This window comes from Triticum dicoccoides, chromosome 5B (genome assembly GCF_002162155.2).
Source record: "Triticum dicoccoides isolate Atlit2015 ecotype Zavitan chromosome 5B, WEW_v2.0, whole genome shotgun sequence".
Taxonomy (NCBI): Eukaryota; Viridiplantae; Streptophyta; class Magnoliopsida; order Poales; family Poaceae; genus Triticum; species Triticum dicoccoides.
In genome coordinates this window covers 58,575,625-58,585,112 of record NC_041389.1, presented here as the reverse complement: position 1 = coordinate 58,585,112, position 9,488 = coordinate 58,575,625, and the positions used below count along the sequence as shown (strand labels likewise).

The 9,488-nt window shown below is 46.5% G+C and overlaps 1 pseudogene; it reads right to left on the bottom strand.

Annotated features, from left to right (window-relative positions):
• The window catches only part of LOC119309062, a 10,778-nt pseudogene extending 1,518 nt beyond the window's left edge, over window positions 1-9,260 (bottom strand).
• Between the last annotated feature and the right edge of the window lie 228 nt (window positions 9,261-9,488).

Sequence of the window (9,488 nt, the reverse complement as noted above, 5' to 3'; positions counted from 1 at the left end):
GGGGGTCAATATTTAACCCATGTAAGTCCGCTAACCAGCCACTAACAAAAATCGCAGGTGGTTCGCATGAGAAAGGATGTAGATAATAGTATGTGTAGCTAGAGAGAGTGTTGGCTTCTATTTCAATATTTTGAAATGTATTCATCTGTTAGTAATAATGTAAAAAATATATGTTTCATGGCATCTTTAATCGTACATATATTCTTATAAGTTTCTTCTTCTATGCATCATTAAAATAAAGTTTCTTATTGATTGTGTTCTTTAGTCCTATATAAAATGGCGGCATTCCATTCTCGTATAATTGTGGGATGTAACTGATTAAATTAGGGATTGTCGCCACTTGAAATAATATATTAGTATAATGTAGATTTATTAGAAGAAATCTGAATTGTATCTGCATCGCATAACTAATTTTTAGCTTATTTTCATGCAACATACTCTATTTTTATTGTTCATGAGCTAATACATAGAACTAAGTATGAGAATATTCTTTGCATTAAAGACAACAAGAGGGATTTTCCAAATATGATTGAGAAGGAACAATATATTTTCACCTACTCCCTCCATTTCCAAAATGTTAGTATCTTTATGATTTCAAATTCGAACTTTTAAGTCTTACAAACGTGTAAAAAATATAGCAACCAATGTGACATGAAATAAAGTCACCTTAACAACACATTTCATAATTGATTTAATGAAGCTAATTCGTTCTTAAAGATGTTGGTATATTTTATATATAATTGGTTAGGCTTAAAGATGTTTTACTTAGAACAAACCTAAAAATTACATTTTGGAAAAGGAGGAAGTACGTATTTTAAAACTATTGTGCTTTATCGAAGATAGTTTATATACATCTTGATCCTAGGGAAAGTAAGAAGCAATAGTGCCCACCTCTGTTTATGGACTGGACACAACCATCTTTGTGGGTGGCGTTTCCTTGGTATCCTTGTGAGCACGTGCACTCGAAAGATCCGGACATGTTGGTACACTTGCCGAAGCATGGATATAATTGTGGCTGTTTACACTCGTCAATATCTACATAAAACATGGAAGCATTAAGCCAAGTTGACCATGTGAATCTATATTTTGGTTGACAAAAGGTAGCATGCATGTCGGAAGGCTTGTCGTGGTAAAAAACTTCATCATACTCCACCACGAAGCAGATTTATTAGTATATGCACATGTAGTGGGGGGTAATGTATGTGTCTGTGTGCAAGTTAAATATAAGAAAAGGGATAGTCAAATCCAAATAGCACCTCGGGAAACTTGTCAACTTATCTGTGTCTACAATACATGTTTAATTTTTCTTGCAGGAGTAAGAAATATAGAGAGAATAATTCTACTGCTTCAAAAGACGTAAGGTTCTCTAGAACTCATCCTTCATCTAACCTTACGTATGTTTCCAACTCCCTTTTCCTCTTTTGATTTTTCCTTCCTTCTCTGACTTTTTCCTTGTTTTCCCTCAAAACTGGCTCAATTTCCCCACCTCTTATTGACATGCCAAATAATTATGATTTTTTGGTAAGCCAACAAATGTTTGCCAAATAAATTCTTCTGCTACACGATCACATAAATATGTGCATATAACTCATGAGCTAAAATACTAGAATATTTATACTCTCATTCCAACATACGGGCAATTATTTAGTTAAAAAAAGGCATAGCAAATTTTTTGTTATAAAACTTAGGGCGCGTGAGAAGTTCTTATGTCGTCTCAATGAGCGAGAGCTGTCCAATTTTGATCCATTGGGGAAAGTAAAAATATTAAAAAATTGACGCCCATTAAAAAAGGGTTAATCCTGACGCGATCCAATGTCATTCGAGCATTAGCAAAGCAAAAGCAAAATTGATTTAGCCCTTAGAGCATGAGGCAAAAGCTGGTGCTAAGTTAACTTTTGAGTCACAGAGCCGGGTCCAAACGATGAATTGAGAGAGGCTAATGAAAATACTCCTAGAGTTACAATTGAAGGTTGAGTCTACAACAATCAAAAAATAGCGGGGCCACTCTCAAGCCATGTAGAGATGCTCCACCACTTCCATTTTGGAATCTTTGTAAGATATCTAACCCCATATATCATTTCGTCAAAACTTATGTTGATTTAACGCCGGAAAGTGAGAAAATTTGAGCCTTGAGTTTAGATGCAACATTGTTAGATTTCTTAGCACCGGCTTGGCTGGGATGTTAGAGAAATTCCAACCGATTCCCAATAAATATAGCCTCCAAAATTTCTTAGAGCGCTCTCCAACTTTTGTGGAGGCTGTAAGGCAATGCACAAAGTAGATTCCCCAAATTTGAGGCTTAAAAACATTACCCATAATTTTGTGCATATAAACTCTATCCTAACTCAAATACATCATAGTAGTTCAAATTTTCCATGTTTCGACGTCAAACAATTCAACAACATTTCAAATCAATAGATTCACAAAAATTTAATTCAAATTTAAATGAAATGAGAAGGTCTGAATGCAACAAATAACCCGGTAAAACAAATAATTTAAGACAATAGATAATCTGATGAAGCAAATACTCCAAATTAACAAATAATCATGATTGGAAGAATGTAAACACACTATCGTCCATGTAGCCACCACTGATGCTCAATGGGATCTTCAAGAGATGGTCGTGAGATCTCGCTCTTCAAACATCTGGTACACCTCAAGAAAAGCCTAAATGTGGTATGGGTTCCTACAAGGTTTGATAGTTTGGCCAACATAGCCATAGTCGTAGTCCAATGTGCATACCTCTCATTCTCAATGATCATGTCTAGAATCACACAACACTCCATAATCTTTCCCAAGGTCTTATTGTCCCAGAAGCGAGTAAGACCTCGATCAATTGCAAACTAAGCTCGCAACATTCCAAATGCTCCACCAATATCCTTCCTCGCTCATTATTGCCACTTGGCAAAGTGTTTATTTGTATTACCTTCATGATTTGAAATTGTCTAGACAAATGTTGACCATGAATACTAGATGCCATCGGCAAGATAGCAGCCTTGATCATAATCATGCCCATTGATGTTAATGTTGCATGTCAGAGCATCACCACTTTCTAGCCTACCAAAAAGATGACATCTCTACAAGTCATTGATGCCATTGTGAGAACCATGATGCCAAAGTAGCAATTGTGAATCTACAAGTCATCAGAGGTAACCCTTCCTAAATGATAGTTGGATCAGGGCAATGTGTGGTGAATTGTCCATGACATGTAAGGAAATTCATCCAGCTCCAATATGTCCAGTCAATGCTTCCAAGCATACCTGGTTAGCCTCTTACTTTGCTAAAATCCTCGACGTGTTATCAACATTGGGTGCCCTGAAATACTCTGCTTTGTAGACCCCGATTGCAACATTGAAAAACTTTCTCCCGCGCCTATGGATGCATCTTCGACCATTCAAAGATACTCATTGGTCAAATAGGCAAGAGTACCATATGGAACCACCCAAAGTGTCGTGGTCACCTTCTAGGAACTAGTAAATCCCATGAACCCAACTACATTTCTCCGTTGCGTGAAGAATGTTTGGTTAGCTTACTTGACTTCGTCAATTTGCTAAAACAATCTATTGATATTTGTAAGAGTTGCTAGAAGAGATGCAGAGGTTCTATAGGATGAGCATATCATGGTCGTCGGCTCTATTCTAGTGATATGTCAAATGACCGAGCTATGACTCTTCACAACTCGTCTTCCTCCCACTTCCCGTCATCCATAGAGTAACCATCAAATAAATCTCCTCATCTTCCTCATTGAATAAATGAACATCAAAATTGTTCAACAATGGTGAATCATCAAAATACCCTCTACTATGATGACATATAGACAAATAGTGAATCATATGCCATCTGCACGAATCTACATGGAGCTAGACTACTAAATATGAACAAATTTAAGGCGAATATACCTTGGGGCAAGTCGTCGAACACCCTGAGTGCCGAGGCCGTTGTTGGCCAAATGCAAGAGAGGAGGCAAAGGTAGGTTAATAAGTGGTGGGAGAAGGTTCATTGTAGGTGGCACACGGCGGCCGTGGTGCTCGGGAGTTAGCTCGGATGTGTTAGATGCAGCACAGGTAGAAGCTAGATGGCACAAAGGATGGAATTGGCGATGGTGGAGGGCTGGTACGTGACTCCGACTTCCTCAACAAGTCAGGGAATGGAGGACTCATGCCAGTCACAGGCCCACATCAAGCTCTTGTGATGCGACCATGGCGGTGGTTGGGAAAATGGTGGGAAGCTCACGCGGGGGTAGCCATGGTGTGTGGTATGGCCCAGAGCGGGTCATCCGTAGTGAGTGCTGCCAATGGACGCTAGTATGAAGGCTAGAGGTGGAAGCAAGTGGTCCTGAAATGTTCCTCCCACATACCCCTCATAGTTGATGGGCACACCATACCGCTGATAGAATAGCACCAAAAAATATCTGAAATAGATCAAGGAAATATGCGAGCACCCGTGCCAAGTCTAGGACTTGAACCTGGGGTGGGTTGGTTCCTCCATGAAGAATCTAACCACCTAAGCTATGCTTAATTTGCCGGGTGTCAATATGGATGAAGAGAGTTCTATATTCTCTCCACCAACTAATACTTTTTTGAGATGTCCACCAACAAATATGGATGAGAAGAGCTCTGTATTCTCTCCACCAACCTCCAAGTACAGAGTCTATGTGTTGTTTTTCCAGCACGCTCCAAATATTACAGGTATGGAAGGATGGTTAGGGAACCTGATAGAGTGTGAACCAACATGTGGTTGAATTGTTAGGAGGATAGTGGTATCTCAGCCCACCAGGGTTCAAGTCCTATACTTGACATTGATGCTCGCATTTTTCTGTATTTATTTCAGGCCTTTCGGCGATGTGTGTTCAGTGAAAGAAGACATTCCCATCAACTACGAACATGTCTATGGCGACTTCACGAATCTCAAGATGATGTGCCAACTCAGTCTCTCGAATGTGCTCATAGGGGTAGGGTGTGCATGCGCGTTTTCATATGCATGAGTGTATGAGCGTTTGTATGAGCATACTTGTCTGTACTGTGTTAAAGAAAGAACTTGGTAGAGTGACTTTTTAAGCAAAGAACTTCAAACTGGTAGGTTTTGTGGAGTTCAGGTGAAAATCAGGAAGGCCACCTGGAATTTCCTGCATAGCCTATGCATATCATAGAATTTTTAAATAAACTTTAATACAGAGGTCAAACCAAGTCTTGCTTTGGCCAGGCCCACGATGGGAGCGGCCGTGGCTGTCGCTCCCTTCTTGAAGGCATTGTCTACTCTTCTTCCTTCGGTTGAATCCGGGTGAAGACCTACATCATATATGGAGTGGGCCGCGGCAACACTCCAGTGTCATTACCTTCTTCAAAGTGGCGCCTTGGGTTCCTTGTTTTGTTAAGCACGGCTTCACTCCGTGTTTAGCCGTTCCTCTACACCGATTGTATCTTGCCTTGAGTGCATGTGTTGCGGTGTCGAGTGCATGTGCTAGGTTATATATTTCTTTATATATGAAACGGGGCGCGAGCATTTTTTGGGTATACGGTGAGCATAGCATGGACTGCTTCTCCACTCCGATGACATGTCAAATGACCGAGCTATGACCCTGCACAATTCGTCTTCCTCCCATTTACGAAAAAGGATTTCCTCCCGCTTTATGGATAAAGCACCATCACCACCACAATTGAGTAAGAAGATACAAACGCACTCCACCACCACACTCAACGCACACACCCAAGGCGAGATACAAAGGTGTTGAGCACCGAAAACACCACCCCAATGATGATTAAGCACCCTAATGATAAGCTGAAGACCACCATGTAGATGAACAATCAACTGACGAGCGGTGAGACGGACACGGCCGGAGCGGGGACTCCAAGACGATGCCTTCATGAAGGATACGACCGTAGAAATCCGTCATCGTCTGATCCAGAAGATCAAGTTTTCCCCCCGGAGTGACACGCATGAAGTGGGAGCACCGCGACGGAGCCTACAGGTAGGGGAACGACGTCCACGGATGCCTCCTCCGTCGACCAGTATTGGGACTGGGCAAGTGGCGAACCCAACTGCTCCTACCCCTCCGTCACAACCCCGCTCTGCCAACCACTCGCAACCATGCCGCCCAAGCGAGCGTGGCTGCCTGCTCGCACCCGAGCCACGCGGTCAGCCCACAATCAATGCGCCTCCCGCCGCCAGAGCCACCGCCCTGCCTCCAGACCGCCTCGATGACCACCAAAGGCTGAGACTTTGAACAAATCCGCACCCCAACCGCCTCCAAGACCGCCGGTCAACCGCCCCCACCTCGAGCAATGCCAGAATAGATAACACATGAGGATGGGGAAGGGGAGAGGGGGAGGAGTGGCCCATGGCCACGACCGGCAACCACCTTGGGCCGGCGACGGGCAGCTCAGCAGCGAAGTCCCCGTCCCTTCAACTAGCTCCCCACCCTGAAACCACCAGTTTCGCCCCATCCTGCCATTGGCCCAGCCCCGCACGAGACCACGACAGCGGCCCGTCACCGGAGCAGAGGAAGCAGAGCCCTCACCGCCACGTCCATGGATGGCCACCAGAGGAGTCTCTCGTGTCGTCTGACACCGACCAAACGCAAGGGCCGACCAGGCAGCGGTGCACGCATCCACCCCGCTGCTGCGCCGCCTCTGCCATGGCAGGGGAGGCCAACTGGACCCAGGTCGCCCATGACACGGGGCTCCAGAGGTGGATCTGGGCGCGTCGCCGCGATGCAGCCGCCGCCACCACTGGCCTCCAGCCCGCACCACCTCCACGCTGCCTGTTGCATCATCGTCACGCCCCGTTGCGGCCCACTCCAGAGTGCCGCCGAGCTGCCGCGCCCAGCGCCGAGCGTCGCATCCGGCCGAACCCCCGTGCGCGGAGACGAGAGAGCCCCGCCGCTGCCCGCGACGAGCGGGCGAAGGCTTCACCCGCTTGCGCCCCCCGGCGACGGCGAGGGAGGAGGGAGAGACCAGCAACGGCGCTAGGGTTAGGCCCCCCGAACGCCCGCAGGAGCGTCGCAGGAGGAAGGGGAAAAGCCAGGGACCCGTGTGTCTTCCTCCCATTTTCCATTAGCCATTGAGTAGCCATCAACAAAGTCTCCTCATTGAATAAATAAAAATCAAAATAGTCCAAGGATGATGGTGAATCATCACAAAAATCCTCTACCATGATGGCATCCAGACAAATCGTGGATCATATGCCATCTGCACGAATCTACAAGAAGCTAGACTACTAAATATGAACAAATTTGAGGCAAATATACCTTGGTGCAAGTCGTTGAACACCGTAAGTGTCGAGGTCATCATTGGCCGAATGTAAGAGCGGGGGCAGGGAGAGCTTCCTAAGTGGTGGGAAAAGGTTGTAGATGGCACGCAGTGGCCCAGGGTGCTCTGGCCGGGCAAATGGTGGCTAAAACGGAGTCTGGAGTTTGTCACCCATGAGAGTTATCTCAGGTGGGCGAGACGTAGCACATGTAGAAGCTAGATGGCACGAAGGATGGAATTGGTGATGCTGGATGGCTAGTGCGTGACTCTGGCCTCCTCAACAAGTCGAGGAACGGAGGACTGGTGGCAGAGACAGGCCCACATCGAGCTCTTGTGGTGCGGTCATGGCGGTGGTCGGGCAAATGGTGGGAAGCTCACACGGGGAAGTCATGGTGTGTGGTAGGCTCGGGAACGGGTCGACGGTGATGAGTGCTGCCAACCGGCATTCATACAGAGACCAGAGGGGGAAGCAAACGGTCCTGGAATGTTCCTCTCTGCATACTCCTCGTAGTTGGCAGGCACGCCATACTGCTGAAACAATAGCGCCGAAGAACCTGGAATAAATCCAAAAAAATATGCAAGCACGCTTGCCATGTCTAGGATTTGAATCCAGGTAGACTGGTTCCACCACAAAGAATCTATCTAACCACCTAAGCATACACTTAAGAGAGTTATATATTCTCTCAACGAACCGGTTTTTTTTAGATGTCCAAAACCAATATGAATGAAGAGAGCTTTATATTCTCTTCACCAACCTCCAAATATGGAGTCTACGTGTTGTTTTCGTAGCACGCTCCAAATATTACAGGTACGAAGGGTTGGTAAGGGAACATGGCAGAGTGACTTTTTAAGCCAAAAACTTCGAACTGGCAGATTTTGTGGAGTTCGGGTGAAAATCAGGAAGGCCACCTGAAATTTCCCGCATAGCCTATGCATATCATAGATTATTTTATTTTAAAAAACAAACATATTTAACAAGGTTATATATATGAATATGTTCACCATCATGGCCCATTGCCATGGCTGCGCCACTAGTGGAGAATAGGGAATGTACTAGAGTTGGCCTTACCCGTGCATCCATTGTCAAGGTATGGGTTGCCCTCGTAGCCTTCCTCGCATACGCAGAAATATCCCGCCCCATTGATGGAATTCACGCACTTGCTGTGGTTGCTCAAGCAAATGTATTCTGATGTTTTTCTTGCCTTGGGGCACCGCAGGGAGTTATTGCCGTTGCTGATGGCCCAGTCGATCCTAAGTGGCATGCTCCATCGCTTGGCCGGGTCTGGTGTCCTGCTCAGGTCAGCGGCCTTGAAGACGTAGTAGCCCTTCTGCACGATGAAGGCGTAGCTGCTGAGCTGCAGGGGTGCCTCAAGTCGATGCGCGCGCGCGCCCATTTCTCGAACCTCATCCTGGTGCTTTTGAGCAACGGCGAGATTTCGACGCGGCAGCATCCGATGCTGTTGCACATGCCGTCCCGCGCCTTCTGGGCTTTGTTGCAGTAGGCCACGCACCCGCTGAAGTAGGCGGTGGTTGACACATTCTGGACCTGGGACCTCGACTTCCCTCTGCTGGCGTAGATGAGGGTGTTGCAGCCCAGGAGTCCAGGACAAAGAGCTCGTTCGCGGTGTTGGAGACGCGGTACACGCCCGGCTTGCTGACCGTCAGCCTGCCGTCGAAGCTGCCGACGGTCTCGTTACCGGCGTCGTCGAAGCACTGATGCGCCACAGGCAGCATCACCCGGACCCGCGCGCTCGGCGTCACGGTTAGATTCAGCACGAGCACGGGCTCGGCGGGGAGCGTGTGGCCCTTGATGGTGGCGTCCGGCAGAAACGGCGTCGTGTTCTTGTCGCAGGCGATCTCAAAGCCCGGACGGAAGCAGCCAGCACCGATGCCGAACGGGTAGGGGATGTCGACGCCGCCGCATCGCGCCTGGCAGCCTGGCTTGGCCACCAAGGAGCTAGTGGCGGTGGCTGCCCATGCAGCCAATGGCAATAGCACCAACACCCATGCCATCGACGGCATTCTTCGTTCAATATTTTCTTTTCTTGAAGGTTAAGCCTCCCTACATTCTCTTAAATACAAGGGCGAGCCCTGCACTTAATTACTACCTGGCCGTCCTTGAACTGAATAGTGTATTTCTGAACTTCTGAAAAATATCAAAAACATTACACGTACTCCACCTGAACATCTAACTGGACTGGTCTTGTTCATTAATTAATTTGCAATCTTATTATTAACTAC